The sequence below is a fragment of the Pipistrellus kuhlii genome, unplaced genomic scaffold (assembly GCF_014108245.1).
Source record: "Pipistrellus kuhlii isolate mPipKuh1 unplaced genomic scaffold, mPipKuh1.p scaffold_m20_p_2, whole genome shotgun sequence".
Classification (NCBI taxonomy): Eukaryota; Metazoa; Chordata; class Mammalia; order Chiroptera; family Vespertilionidae; genus Pipistrellus; species Pipistrellus kuhlii.
Genome location: NW_023425515.1, coordinates 26,410,876 through 26,426,509, shown reverse-complemented (window position 1 = coordinate 26,426,509; position 15,634 = coordinate 26,410,876). Strand labels below are relative to the sequence as shown.

The window sequence follows — 15,634 nt, the reverse complement described above, 5'->3', positions numbered from 1 at the left end:
AGGGATAGAGGGTTAGAAACATCGATGAGAGAGAATCATCGATCAGCTGCCTCTTGCACAGCCCCCACTGGGGATGTGCCCGCAACCAAGGCACATGCCCTTGCCCGGAATTGAACCCGGGACCCTTCAGTCCGCAGGCCGATGCTCTATCCACTGAGCCAAACTGGTCCCGGCTAAAGCCAGAGTTTTTAGTTGCTGGTGCAAGGTTTTCCAGGTTTGGTCCCTCCTGCCAAGGTGAACTCTGAAGCATCATATTGACATGAGGAATAATAAAATGATATAGAGTGACTACACAGAGCAGAGCCTATAGTGACCTACAGTGGAGACATGATGTGACCCACAGTTTGTTATCTTAAGCTCCTAAGAATCTGGGCAAAGCAATTCAAACCTTGGCTTTCATGTCACAGATTCTTGAAAATATTTTGTTTCTTTTTTTTGGGGGGGGGGGAGGGTGGTCAGTTGTTTGTTTTGTTTATTTGTTTGGCCCTAGAAACAAGTCAGTGACCTTCAGCTTTTTTTGGGAAAGAGCACTGAACTGAGGGACAGGAAGCCTTTGAAATGAGTTTTAGCCCTGACTCATCTACCAACTAATTGTAGTACCTCAGGTTATTCACACAACCCCCAAGTCCTCACTTTTCTCATCTATAAAATAAGTTAGTATATCCCAAAATTTGGGATTCGTAGCATCACTGGTACTTTAGATACTTGCTACTCAAAGACTGGCCCAAGAACCAGCAGCACACCAGCAGCACTGAGATTGTGTTAAAAATGTAAATCTTTGAGTCCCTCCCAGACTTACTGAATCCAATTCTACATTTCTAACAAGATCCCCGGGTGATTTCTATGCACATTAAAGTTAGGAGAAATTCTGATTTTGATGGTACTAGTTCTCAGCACTAAAAGGCCTATAATTACAGAGTTAGGAAGTTGTTCCTTTCCCACTTATCTTTCAATCTGTCTGATTACTCCATGGAGAAAGTCTCAGTTTGATGCCAATGTGTCTTAATACCTCTCTAACAGTTGCTAATTTTCTTTTTTTAATAAGGAGAATGAAAAACATAATAAACACATTGCTTTAATGTTTCCTTCCATGTCCTGGAACTTCCATGTCCTGGAACACTACAGGCTTCTCTCCACAACTTTATCATTAAGCACCTTTATTCATTTTGCATGGGATGTATGTGTGTGGTGGCAGGGAGAGGGGGTAGGAGTGGAGGGGTGAGTTGTTATATCTGTTTGTAAATTTGGGAAAAATAAAATGAGCATGCTCAGGTGAGCATCCCCTTTCTTTCTCTTGGAATTTAGTCAAAGAATAATTACTCATAGATAACTTAGCCTATAAACTAGTAGAATCCTAGCAGCAGGTTATTTATTCAATATATCTTTATTGTGTGCCTATGATATGCTAGGATATGGTTCTGTATCTTCTCCTGCTGCTCAGAATCACCTCCCCCTTTGGAGATTTCTGGATCAGCCTCTGGCCAGGCTGATGCATTGTCATTGGTTTCTTAGCTTTTGAATCTGCTCAGAGGCAAAAGCCAGGTGCATTAATGAGCTAAGAATTCTTCTAGAAGAAATTGGCAAGTACTCATTATCATGAATCATGAGATGAAAACAGGTTTCTAAGGCATCTGGCCAATACCCTTGTGACTTAACCATAATCCATCCAAGCAAGTCAATCATGAAGGATTTTTAGTGATTACCCTGCTAATGACAGACTTTTGGCAAAAGGTCTTTAAAAAAAAAAAAAAAAAAAAAAAAAAAAAAAAAAAAAAAGGTCATTGCTCCTTCCTTGGAGATAACAACTTTTGTGTCTGGGCCCTACACTTGCTTTTGTCAGTTCTCTGCCACTCAGGGAAAGTGATGCCCCTTCACCTCTTATTGCATCACTCTGTTTTGTTTTGATTGTGGTACTTTCCCCCAGTTCTTTGTTTACCTGTTTTAGGGTCTGACTCACTCCACTAGTCTGTAAACTCAAGGAGAGCAGGAACTATTTCTGTATTGTTTATGGCTGTTTCTCAAGTCTGGAACCTGGTGAATAAATGAATCGAAACTCTATATTCCAATTGCTGGGGTAAGAAAACAGAGATGTGTACTTTCAAGATCTAACTAGCAGTTACTCTGTGGTACCACTGCTTAATCCCAAAACTGAGATATTCATCAGTTGTTGCTCCTATGTGTGTCCCTAAATGTTCAACTACATTTTATCTACAGCATGTGTATTCATTGGTTCATGAATGCTCTACCAACAGCTGAAAAGTGTCCATAGTGGCTTATAGAGGTAACAATCAACAGATAAAAGATAAGAGCTTATAAGTAGCTGAGAAGGACTCAAGGGAAACCTTATCAAGAAACCATTATTAAGGTATAACTTTCTATTGTAATCCATGCAAGATCTGTTCCCCAAGCTCTCTTTCCTGCCCTTTGCTGGCTAAAGTTGACTTGGGCATTCAAAACTAATTTGGAAAAAAAAATTATTCAGCGTCTCAGAGTAATTTCTGGTGGAACTGTCCAAAATTTTCTGAAATTTATACTCATTCGTTTATGCACTATTTTCTTGAAGCAAAATTAAATTATTTCATTCTTACTTTTTCATTTCTCATGTTTCTGCATGACAGCACAGAGGTGGGTAGGAGTCAGAGGCAGCATTTGGAAAAATTTTTAAGTGATATATGTATAGAAGCATGGACTGGTACTTTCTGGTGTTTTGGTCTCCCTAAATATAAACTGATCTAAGTTGAAACATTCTAAAGACCATTAAAATGAAGTAAACAAGGAAATTGGACTGGCATCTACTTTAGGGTGAGGAAGCAGATGGCACCTGGTTTGTATGCAATGTTTACTGGGTGTATGGGCAGTGGACTAGAGACTCATTTCACCATTCAAGGTACTGGTGAGTAATCAGGAATTGTTCTTTGATGCTAAATATTTTTCTTGAAATCAAACCTATGTTGAATTTGCAACCCAAATCAATTTTACCTACCAGAGGCAGAAAAGTCTCAAATTTGCTCTCCTAATATAGGCACAAACTTATCTCAGATAATTAAATACTCACAGCCACTGTGGTTGTGCCTGGTGCTGTTCTAAATGGAAAGGCCGGGGGGAAATGAGATTTAATCTAGAAATTCATCACAGAAGAGAGTGAAAATACCAAAATACAGCATTCACAATGCTGCACCTTTTGAATTACAGGAAAACACATAGACTTACAGAAATACATCCACATTTTAGTATCTGCCAAATCCACAACAAATCTCATCCCTTCATGCCCAAATGCATCTGGACTAGACTAAATTTAGGGTTATCTTTAGTCCGTAATATTAATACCTTACATTTGTTTACTCTTTACCTCTTAATGTATGAGTCTGGTTTCTCTTATATAATTTTATTTGAACATTACAACTGTCTCATGGAGAAGGCAGATAGACATTCTATTCACATTTTAAAGATGAGACTCTGAAAGTTTGAGCAATTTACTAAAGATTTTAGAATAAGTAACTGGCAGAGCCTGAATGATGACTCCAAATTTCTATCATTTAACTCAACAGGCCTTTCCTGCCCTGTTTCATGGCTTTTTGGATCTGACATACCTTGCTCCTGCAAGATTCTCATAAGTTTAAATTATGGGGATGTGCCAAGACTTCAGGTCTGGATGCTGGTCCAAGGCAGTAATGAGCTTGAACTAAGTGGTCTTACCAGGACTGTCTTGCCCTAGCCAATTTGGCTCAGTAGATAGAGTATCAGCCACAGAAGGGTCCCAGTTTTTATTCCGGTCATGTACCAAGCAGGAGGTAACCAATCGATGCGTGAGCTGTTTCTCTCTCTGTATCTCTGACTTTCCTTTCCACTCTCTCTAAAAATCAAAGGAAAGATATCTTCGGGTGAGGATTAACAACAACAAAAGATTGTCCAGGCACTGATCAGTCATTTTTTTCTGGGAACAAACCAGCAACTCTGAGCTAGAACCCACAGCTTAAAGGTAGATTTGAACTGCTCTATCCTAAGGAGGAGTTATCAGTCAGCCAGTATTCTCCTCAAACACAAGTCCAGTGAATTTGTTTCTGAGGGTAGGGAGTTACATTTCATTAGCTCCCATATATTTTTAAGGGCTTGGACCAAAGAGCCAAGAATTGATGTAGGTGCTTTCCATACAAATCAGCCTACTCAATGCATATTAATTCATTCTCTGATGAGACCAAACGTGTGACTGGGTTGTTACCATCTAGTCATATTTTAACCATATAACATAGCTCTGGGATATTCAGCTTAACAGAACCAATGGGAAATATAAGTCTTGTGCCTTTCCTGTCCCCACTCCAACTGGTTATCTGCTCAACTAACTTCACAGATACTCCCACCCCTCCACATTTACAGAAGATACCTCTATTCCACAGGCACAAATCACAACCTTCTTATTTTCTGAAATTTATTTTAACAGAGGTGAGAGAACTCTCATTTATTGAGTCCCCAATACGTATCCAGCATTATAGTAGGCAATTCAAGATCATTATTATTTCTAATTCTCATAACAGTCCTGTGAGGTGATCATTTCCAACTTTAAAAAAAGAAAGGCTAAGGGAAATGAAATAACCCAAGCTCACATAGTCTGGAATTCCTGGTGGGTCTTTACATCTCAAATCCATGGTTCTTCCACTTATAAGATGTTGAGAATCCAAAGAAAAACTTGGCCTAGGGAAGCTTTGAAGGAGGAGGTCTTAATTTTTATTTATTTATTTATTTATTTATTTTTTAGGTGAAGAGAAAAATTCAATCTCTCCCACCCTTTCTTTCCAATAATACAAGGGGGGAGGGAAGTGGAAGAAATTTAAGAGCAGCAAGAGCTCAGGTGAGGAGGGGGTATGCTTTCAGAGGGCAGGAAGCAGATGTGAGTGGCCAGTTGTCCTCAGGGCCAAGTCCAGCAGAGGAGGGGCTGCTGACAGATGCCTTCTCAACAAAACAAAAACTACAGGCTTGCCTGGTCCTGCTTTCCCAAGGCAGAGAAAGGCTCCCATCTCTGGCCCCCTGAGCTACTGAAAGCCATGTTCTGGAGACTCAGTAGGCCAGGGAGGGGTTGAGAATGGCAGATAGCTTGATGTGTGTGTGTGTGTGTGTGTGTGTGTGTGTGTGTGTGTGTGTGAAAGAGATGGTGGGGGTGTGGAGGGGTGGAGCTTGGGCTCAGCAATGTGTGTGTATTGGGGGGGGGGGGGTGGCCCGCTCACGTGACTTCAGGAAGGCGGAGACAGGAGAGCCAGAGAGATGACAGGCAGGCCCCGGGCAGAGGAGGGTGGGGGGGGGCCTCTCTGAATAATTGAGGAGCTGCTCAGCAGCCGAGGCTGCCTCCAGCCTTCCTTTGCCACCAGCGCCCCGCATCACAGTAGGAGAGAGAGAGCCCGGCTGTGAGTGCGGACCGCCAGCCACCAGTCCAGGCAGCCAGTCCGGCAGCCAGTCCATCTCCGCGAGCCCTCGGGTGAGTGCAAGTCCCCCTGCGCCGCAGTCTGTGCCCCTGCGCACCGCCTTCATCGGGCTGGACCTCCGCAGATGGGATGATGATGTCTCTGGTTGAATGAGCCAGGTAGCTCAAGCCACCGGGAGGGAGGGAGGAAGCAGGAACATGGCGAGGAGGTGGAGTGCTGAGACCCGGGGAAGGGGTCCCCTGGAAGGAACAAGGACCTGGGTCGGGGTCTCTCCCAGTCTCTGGCCCGGAATGGGGCCCGGACAGCTTCCAGCGTCTGGGAACGCGGGGCTCCGACTCCCCAAAAAGCTGCCAGGCGGGGCTGGGGCAGATGCAGCCTCCCGGCCACCAGGGAGAGAGGCAGAGGAGGGAGCCACGAGCAGCAGCGTCCGGGCCGCTCGAGGCTCCACAGACGCCGGCCGGGCCCCTCTTTTCCTTCCCGTGTTGGCGCACGCCCAGCTCCCGCAGCAGCTCGGTCCTCGGGCTCGGAACGAGCCCACGGAAAAGAGACGCTTTTCCGCCGCAGCCCGCGGGGAGGGCGGGACAACGTCTGCCCTTTTACCTGCGAGCAAACTCTTCAAAGGGACTCCGGCGGAGCCGGGTGCCCTGAGCAGGCCGGTGCGCTCCGGGGACATCTGTCCCCTGGGAGCTGTGACGCGCAGGGCGGCCAGCGAGGAGAACGTGATGGGAGAAATGTGGGGCGAGGAGGGAGAGGGCAGCCCCCGGGAAAGGATTCTTACCAGCACTTATGACCCCGTCAGAGCCTCCTCTCTTCCCAAATCTCCAAGCACATCGGTTTCTTACGAATCCAGGGGGCCAGAGTAGGGCAGTGTGGCCTCGCAGGACGCAGTCCCGAACTCCTCCCCGCGGAACCCTCCCACCCTCTCAGGTAGATATTTAATATTGTGGTTGAAAAATAAAATAGAAGTCCCAAATGACTAGAAGCGAAAGGGAGGTCAAGGAAAAATGGGGGCGAAACGGGAACAGCAAGCCTGCTCCTGACACTCCTGACCCCACTACCTGTGCAAAGCTTGCTTCCTGGAGATCTTGAACTGAGAGGTGCAAAGGAACCGGCTCTGGGGGAAGGGTTTCTCTCCCACCTCTGGAGCCAGTCACCGGCCAGAGTTGGAGAAGAATCATAAAATGATAACCGGCCTCTTCCCTCCTGCAGCCCCTCCTATGGCAGGATAGCCCCAGGCTGAAGCCTGGGCCTCAGAGCCCACTGCCTTTGTGGGCGCTGTCCGCGGTCCTGAAAGTTCTCCGAGGCGGAGAGCTGACGCCTCCAGAGAACTAGTGGCTGGCTCACCGCTTGCCAGTATTTCCCTGCGTTAGAACCAAATAAAAGGGGTCAGGAGGAGCAAGCGACTTAGAGAGACGGTCCCTTTGCTTCCCTCGGTTAGAGGAGCAAGGAGCGGATGTTTCTCGAGGGTCCAGCTTAGCTAACTTCCGATGAGTATAAGATACGTGCTGCCTCTTCTCTTTCCTTCACTGCTCAGTGAATCTTTCTATTGGTGGCGTTGGAGAAGCAGTTAGGAGTGCTATTCCAATAATCATTTCTGTGGCTTTGAGGAACCAGAAAATTGTGAGGTTACCCAAAGGAAGAAGCTGCATTAACGGAGAGACTAGGCTGTGGGCTATGGTTTTTTTCTCTGTTCAGTACCCTCTCTCCCCACTGCAGGCTGTTTACATCCTGTAGATAAGGTCTCTGAGCATCCCTGCGTGTTTATTGCTGTGACTAGTGTTTTATATTATGAGTAAGATGGGGAAATAATGAAGCAAATTTAGAGAGGTAAAATTAAGAGAATATTTATTGAACACATCTGTTGGGTAATATTATCTCATTTAAACTGCTAACCATAAATATCCCAGAGATTTAAAACAAAACAAAAACCTTGAAGTTGGGCATCTCAAATCCACAAGTTGGATTGAAATTTGGGTCTGCTTAACTCCAAAGTCCAAATTATTTTTCATGACTTCATTTTGGCATTTGGCTTTGGATAGCTATTATTAGGAAATATAGCAAGAGAATGTCAAAGGAGAAAGGACTGTTTTTCACACACACTACTCTCTTCCAACCTTTGCCTCTTTAATCTGCTCACCCACCCACTGTCACTCACTCCCACCCTTCCAACTGCTTTTGTGCATACTGCTTGAGATAACACTGTTCACACAAGTTGAGCTTCAAGATTGCAAAAACAAATCAGAGGACTAACCAGCAGGCTTGCCTGAAAAGCAGCATAGATAGCTTCAGGAAGTCTGGAAGACTAGAGCCCACTGACTATTTTCATAGTCAGAGTTTTAGGGCAGGAATAATCTTAAGGTCATCCAATACTACAATTTTCCAAGAAGGGGTATTTGGGGACTCTAAATCATGTGAATATAAGGATTGGAACCTACTTGACTTGAATCCAGGGCCAGCACCCTTTCCACTATTCTCCTTATGTCTCAAATACTCTTCCATGATGTCTCCCTTGATTATCTTTGACAATAACATCACCATCAATGAACTATACTCAGAAATATGCCACAAATACAAACATCTAAAATACAATCAGCCCTCTTAGCTACTTTTTCTTCCTATTCTTTCCCCTCTGGCCTCACTATTCCAGTGTTGCCTGACCCAATGTACCTGAGATATTTGACCCACTTTCCTTCTAACAGTTCTACCTATGACAGCATTTAATAAATGGGATGGCAGTCTGGCATTTTATGCCTTTATGTTGTCTCTATTTAATCTTTTATGATCTATTCCCAATAAAATAATTTTTCAAAAATTAATTACTTTAAGCAGCTTCCTATATTCTCATAGGGATTTAAAAGATGTCTTTAAAAGATATAGGCAGAAATAAATAATCATTATAAGTGTTAATATCTACCAAATGCTTCTGTGTGATAGGCATTATGCTAAGTTCTTTCATAAGTAATTTTATTGAATCTTCACAATTCTGTCAAGTAGATAATTCCATTGGAGGTGATCCTAGAGCTTTAGTCCACTCTCATATACAGCAGAACCTGATGTCCTATTCATTTCTTTTTGCTTCTATTTCAGCACACAGTAATATCTCACTTTCTTTAATTGAATTTTTGTAGCCCTAGTAATTACATTGGCAAAGAGAAAAATTTTATATTGAATTGGACAGTTCTAGTCTGCCTCAAATATGTAGAGTTTAGAAATTAAAATTCAATTCAAATAACACTATTCTACTTTTATTCCTTAATAATTACCACAACATATCCCCCCATTTGTTATCTTTTACTTAAAGTTTCCCATATGCCTTTTTAATGTGCATACCAACATTCTGCTTCAAAACCCTTCTAGAATCAATTAAAGCATAACTCATAATTAAATACATAACTTCTATTGTGCTAGGTTATTTTGCAAGACTGCTGTTACTGGGATGTTCTGGGCCCTATGAACCAGAATCTTAAATTAACCAGAGCTACTCTGTTCCATATGGTAATCACTAGCCACATGTAACTAAGAATTCAGTTCCTTAATCACACTAGTCATAATTTAAATTCTCAATAACCATATATGGCTATTGGACAGTGCAGATATAAAACATTTCCAGCACTGCAGAAAGTTCTATGGAACAATGTTGCTTTAGAAAGTGCTAAAAACATCCTCACAGCAATTGAGAATTTGGAATTGGGAAACAGACTTGGGACTTTGCTTTGAAACTTCTGCCAAAAAAGAAGAAAAAGACACATGTGCCTAGAACATTCCCAGAAGCACAAAGATGCTCAAGACAATAAGGCTAACAAAAAGAGCACATGTGTCATTGAAGAAGCTGGTGACCTCTGGGGTTTGCTTCATATGGATTTTAGTTTACCAACAGAGTAAAATGTTCCATAGATGGGTCTTGTTAGTTTCCTGAATTCCATTTTAGAAATAGTTTGAAAGTTATTATATAGAATGCAAATCCATATATATGTAACAGCATATGTATATGTATATGTATATGTATGTGTATGTGTATGTGTATGTGTAGTGTATGTGTATATGCATCTTGTCTTAGTAAGTATAGTATGATAAATATGGAAAGAATACAGGACTTAAAGTTAATAGTATGTGTGCCATTTACTACTTGGTGACATTATAAGACCCTATAGAGCTTAATTTCTTTATTTGTAAAATGTTGATGAGAATTGCTATACCTATCTCAAAGGGCTACAAAGAGACTCAAAGTATAGGTATATAAAAGTACTTTGTAAGGAGCATGGTTGAATCTATAATGGTTGATAATTTCATGTAGATGGTATAGTAGAGCATAAAACTGTAATAAACAAATAAGGTTGTGTTAACTAAATGCATTTGTGAATGTTTAAATTTCTGGTATAAATGTACTTTGCTTTTGTTGTCACTTTTTCATTGAAAAGTGGCATGCCAAAGAAAATACCATTTGCGTTGTTGAGATTTCTGGTTGGTTAGGTTCTATGAATTGAAATATTGTTTGTGGTTTAATTTATTTGTCCCTGAACATTTCCTTTAGGATTAAAAGAAAAAGAAAAAAGAAAAAAACACTACAAAACACTAGGATGTCTCAGTAGGTCTGAAACATCTTTTTCCTTGTAACTAATAGTTTAAGTCGACTGTCAATAATTTTTCTGTAACAGTAATAGTTTAGAGAAAATATAAAAAGTATTATGAATATTCCTCAGTATGAGTTTAAAGAAATATTTTGACTAACTACTAATTGAGATGAGCTTCTACCCATCTCATGAGTATGGCCAAGGGCTCTAGATTCTATCTCTAATTCCATGAGCTCTGGCAGGTTATTTCCTTTCTTAGAGACCTAGTTGGCCTACCTTTAGCTGAGACATACTCTCAGCCCTGATGCTGTTCAAGCATACCATTCTCAGGGCTGTGTTGCTTATGGAATCGTATTACTAAAGGAAAAATTAGTGAGATTGTCAACTCTGGCCTCTAGTGGATCATGTTGGCGTTAGTAATAAACACCTTTTGTTGGGAGTCATGGTTTATTTATTTCATGGAACTTATCTCTTGGAAGGGCCTGGATTTTGGAAAGGGGAAAAAATTCATTATCTCGGAGCTGAAAAGAGTTTAATTTTTTCTGTCTTTACTTCAAGTGATTTCACTGATCTTATAACCAAGGAAATAAAGAGAACTGGTGATGTGGCTTTGAAATGATGGCTGTAGCATGCATTCATTTAATCAATAAAATAATTGATTTTATTGGCACAGAAATGTTGTGGTCATGGGGTGTTTAAAACTCCTATAAACTTGGCACATGGGTGCTCAATTAATATTGGTTGAATTCGGACCATTGTTCCAGGTCAGTTCATGCCATGCACTCATCTAACAAGAAATGAATATTCCCTGTGGCATTTTTCTTTAGCAAATAAAACAGGAGACAAACACAGAAAGTCAAATCTAACCCTGACAAACACTCTTAGCCCCTCTGGGAACATAGGCTGTGATGGTTAAGAAAGACTGCATCTGAGAATTATATCTTGCTTCCCTGCTCCAGGGAACAAGAGCTGTGTCAGCCCAAGAGTCTTGCATATGACTGTGATGAGATAACTTCATAAACACAATGCATGAATGGAGCTGTGTTCTATTTTTCACTTTTACCTTAAAGAGGTACTTATTTCCTGGAGAAAGTATTTGATTGGCCTTCATGATTGTTGCAGGTGATTACCATTTCTAAATTCAGAAGGAACTTACCTTAGAATGAAAGCACATGGATTAATTAGAGGAGAGCTAGTGACATCATAATCGGGCAGATCAGAAGATATTGTCCTTTTCCAGGGATAATTGGACCTCCCTTTTAGAGTTTTAACTGGTGATTATTGACAAAAATGAAAGAAAAATAGATTGTTCTCTTCTAGCAAGTCAATAAGCAAATGCCTGGAATTAACTGATTCTCATTTGCCAAAGGCAAAATATTCCAACCCAATAAACTGTCCTACAAATGAGCAAGCTGGTTTCCATGGCCTGTTCATTTCTTAAATTGCTTTTCTCTTTGTTTTTAATAATCAGCAAGTTAAAAACAATTAAATCCAGGTGTTTGAACATCCTAATGACAAAATGGTCTTCATAATTGTAAAGACATAACTGTTCATTAGGGATTATATTTAAATAATATATTATTGTGCCAATATTTTAACAATCACATAACCCAACTCTCATTTTACAAACAGAAATCAATACTAAGAACAATCACTCAAGTTAATAACAGAGGCAGAAATAAGACTTCAGCCTCCTCTCTTGCAATCCACGGCTCTTTGCATCTATCTTTTAACATCATGCACCTGTTTATTAGACATAAAAACTTTAATCAGCGAATTTAACTTCTTCCACCAAACTTTTACCAGAGCTGCTAGGAGTAGAAAAGTAGATATTTTTGGATTTTGGATTATTTTCCTTTGCACTTTCAGGTAAACCAACTACTGGTTAAGGTAAAAATTTCATGGATGTAGCTATGAGTCAGAAGAAAAGGATTTAAAACCCCAGAATCCTTGCTGCAAGAATTGGGGCAAGGATTTCACTCCTGTTATCTTCATCATCTTTATCTCTAAAATAAGAAATTTCAATTAAGTAGTGTTTCAGATCCTGCAAGCTATAACATTCTATCATTCTATAAAATGGAGCCAAGAATGTGAATAATTCATACTCTGCCCCATTCAGCCCAAATAATAAAAAATAAATTAAGGTTTTTAGTTTTTATGTTATTACTTATTTATTGGCAATTCTGACATTTCTTTCTAGTATTTCACCCAGTAACAATAATGATGATGATGATTAGCTAATACTTATTTACATTTACTATGACCCTATAATGTTGGTAATGTTATTATCCCCATTTTACAGACAATAAACCTGGACCTAAAAGCAGTTAAATAATCTGCCCAAATCTGTACAGCTAACAAATTTGTGCTCTTAACCATCATGCTACACTGTCTCTTTGAAAATCACAGATTTCTTAGATAACTGGTGTGTGCCATTTATAGGCCACTAAACACACAAGCCCCTTCTCTGGGGGATTTCCATTTTACCTACATGTTCTGGCTAGAAGAGCACTCCTCCACTGAAAAACACTGCTGGAGTAATGTGCTGTTAATTTCCCAAAGGATGTGAACAGAGAGAATTTACTTCTGGTCTTCTCCCCCAGTGAAATCTAGTCATACTCATTTGAGGTCTACAGCAGCTCAGAATCAGTACTGGACTTCCAATAATTTTATTGAGAAGTAAAATATGGGGTCCGAGATCAATGATTTTCAAATTAGCCCCCAGAAGTTTTTACAAGAAGCCCCCTCCAACTCATTAATCTCTCTGTGCTTTTATCCAGGGTTATTCTATCACAAACAGGGGCTGTATGACTATTCCTAGGGGGCATTTGTAAATTTGGGGAGCTACTTGTAACTGTCACAGAAACATGGGGTAGGCACTTCTGGCATTTAGTGTTGTGGGCTCAGGTGTCTGCACAAGGAATTGTCTTGCCCAAATCACCATTAGTGCTTCTCATAGATCATCTCTATGGTAACTTCTAGATCTGAAGTGATGTAAAAGACTTTCAGATCTTCAGATATTCTATTCTCTTCCCTGGGAAGACAGGTAGAGACAGTTTGATTTTTCTGCTTTTTGTGGGGCTTCAGTGACCTAGTATGACTACAAGGCAGGAGAAAAGGTAGTTGGTAGTTGGCTGTGTAAAGCTGGGGAGGTGGTATCCAGTGACATCTACTGGATGTCTGTCTGCCAGGAGCATGTGTGATTCCAGGGATGGTTGGGAGTTGGTAAGTCAAGGGGTCTGTGAATTTTTTCCCTTGAGGAGCATGCTACTTTATTTCAAACTAGAGGCACAGTGCACAAAATCCATGCAATCAGAGGGGCAGGAGCCCAGCCTGCACCCTCTTGCAGTATGGGAGCCCAACTGATGGCTTAGGCTCTCTCCATGTGGGGAGCAGGCCTAAGCCATCAGTTGGACATCCTTAGCACTGCCATGGAAGTCGGAGAGGCTCCCACCACCGTCACTGCACTCACCAGCTGTGAGCCCAGTTTCTGGGAGCACACTGACCACCAGGGGCAGCTCCTGTGTTGAGCATCTGACCCCTGGTGGTCAGTGTGTATCATAGTGACCAGTCATTCCACAGTTTGGTCGATTTGCATATTAGCTTTTTACTATATAGGATTATTGCATTATTTATTAGTATTACAATTGCAAACCTACTTTTGCCCACCCATGTATACACTCAATGCTGTCACTCAGCTGGATTTTACCACAGAAAGCAATGTGCCCATGAAGAAAGATGGTAGTGTCCACGGCTCCCAACATTTGATAGTGGAGCAAAGTTCATCCGAAGTTCACTGTAAGTGGCAGATTATTAGATTCATAATGCTAGAGACTTGATAATTGGGTGATTGGATGAATTTAAGTAAGATTGGGTTATTTGATGAATTTAAGTAATTGAATACATTTAAGTAGTAACTAAGAAAATGAAAAAAGACAGCTCTCAAACCATTTCTGCTTCAGGGGCAAGGTGGTTTGCCTGAATTGATCAGCATGGTGCATTTAATTTAGTATATACAAAATTTACAGTGATAGATACTTTTAGAAAATCAATGGAACTCATATTGTCTTCTGAGGAATAATTTTAAGCCAAAAATAGATGATGTTTCAGTAAAAATTATATTGAAAAGATAAGTAAGGGAAAGGGAGATAGATCCAAGAACTGGCGTCTCAGGGAGGACTTCATAGGGTTGTGGTTGTCTCACAGTCTAGCCAGGCTTATTAGGTACAGAAACTCTATCCTATCAGTTCTATCAAAAAGTCATGTAAAACTCAACCATGCTGCCCCAATCCTGAGAGGCTGCCAATATAGTCACGTGCAATGAAGGATGCTTGTGAGTGTTGCCCAGGTGATTCCCTTCCTGGTATTAGGATAGTGAAAAAACCAAATGAGTGATCAAAGATGACCTGTGAGCACCATCAGGACTGATGCAGTTTGGCAGTCTCATGAACTGTGCCATCCAGGCTGCAACAGAGACTAGAGAATTTTCCCAAATTCTACCCAAGAACTCTTGTCAGGTTACTGGGATAGCTGAGCCCTTCAAATAGTGTCTTATTTATTTCCCCTTCCTCTGGTGTTGGAGAAACTTTGGCAAATTCTTTGGGAAAATTTTGGAGACTTTATTTAATCTATGCAGTTTGTATCTACTGTTAGGATATTCTTTTAGACATGTTATTACTTCTTAACTCATGACCTATCTCATGTTAGTTACATGCTAGTCTCCTTTAGGGAGTTCTGGTAGATGCCCCAGTTTAACAACTTATCATGAATAAACCACCCTAGTGGTTGGATTCATTTCTGTAAGGGGCAAATCTATTGGACTTTGTGCTGATTCTGTTTATTTTATGTTATAGGGTACCATGATCTGACTTTGTTCTAAGAGACTGGGGTCTAGTTACCCTTGTCAGAAATCTCCGAGTGTGGACACCGACATTTGAAACTGTAACCATTAGTCACTCTCAGGACATGCATGGAGTGACTATGACTCATCCACAAAATGTCAAAGGAATCAAAGTCTGCCCATCCACAATTTAAAATTTTTTTTCTAAAAACTAGACAATATAATTGCTCTGAAAGAGGCCAAATAACCATTTGACTATTTTTATTTTTCCCTTGAGCTGATGGGTTACCCTGATTCCAATCAGGCACAAACTACACAGACAGCTTGGGATTCATTTTAAGTTCTTTCCTAGTCACACAGACTTTGACACACTTTCTATTCCAGCATCAGAACACAGAGGAAGAAAATATCTGAATGAGTATAGGCTGTCTTGCCAGAAATAAATTCCTAATTCAGACAACTATAATAAAATATGCCACTATAGAACTTAACTGTCAAAATAGAAGCAAGACTTCCCTGTTTCAATACTACCTTAGTGACTAGCCTGTTCTTCCTTCCTGCCCCAAGTCCATTACAAACTACAGTTATAAATAAATACTATGGTGCCATAACAGTACACTAAGAATCTGAGAACTGCCAATTGAGCATTATGATGTTATCTCTTTACATATGTGATTCCAATATGACAAATTGGTGCTCTTCTTAAATTTTTTTTTTATTAATTGATTTGAGAGAGAGAGAGAGAGAGAGAGAGAGAGAGAGAGGGAGAGAGAGAGAAACATCAATTTGTTGTTCCACTTATTTATGCC

The 15,634-nt window shown here is 40.8% G+C and overlaps 1 protein-coding gene across 1 annotated transcript in view; it reads left to right on the top strand.

The window, feature by feature from the left end:
* The first annotated feature begins 5,190 nt into the window (after positions 1-5,190).
* Positions 5,191-15,634, top strand: part of SLC7A14 (solute carrier family 7 member 14) — a 94,667-nt gene continuing 84,223 nt past the window's right edge. The window contains exon 1 of the mRNA XM_045583666.1: positions 5,191-5,467. The gene's annotated coding sequence lies outside the window, so the exon portion shown is untranslated. The remainder of the gene's footprint in view (positions 5,468-15,634) is intronic.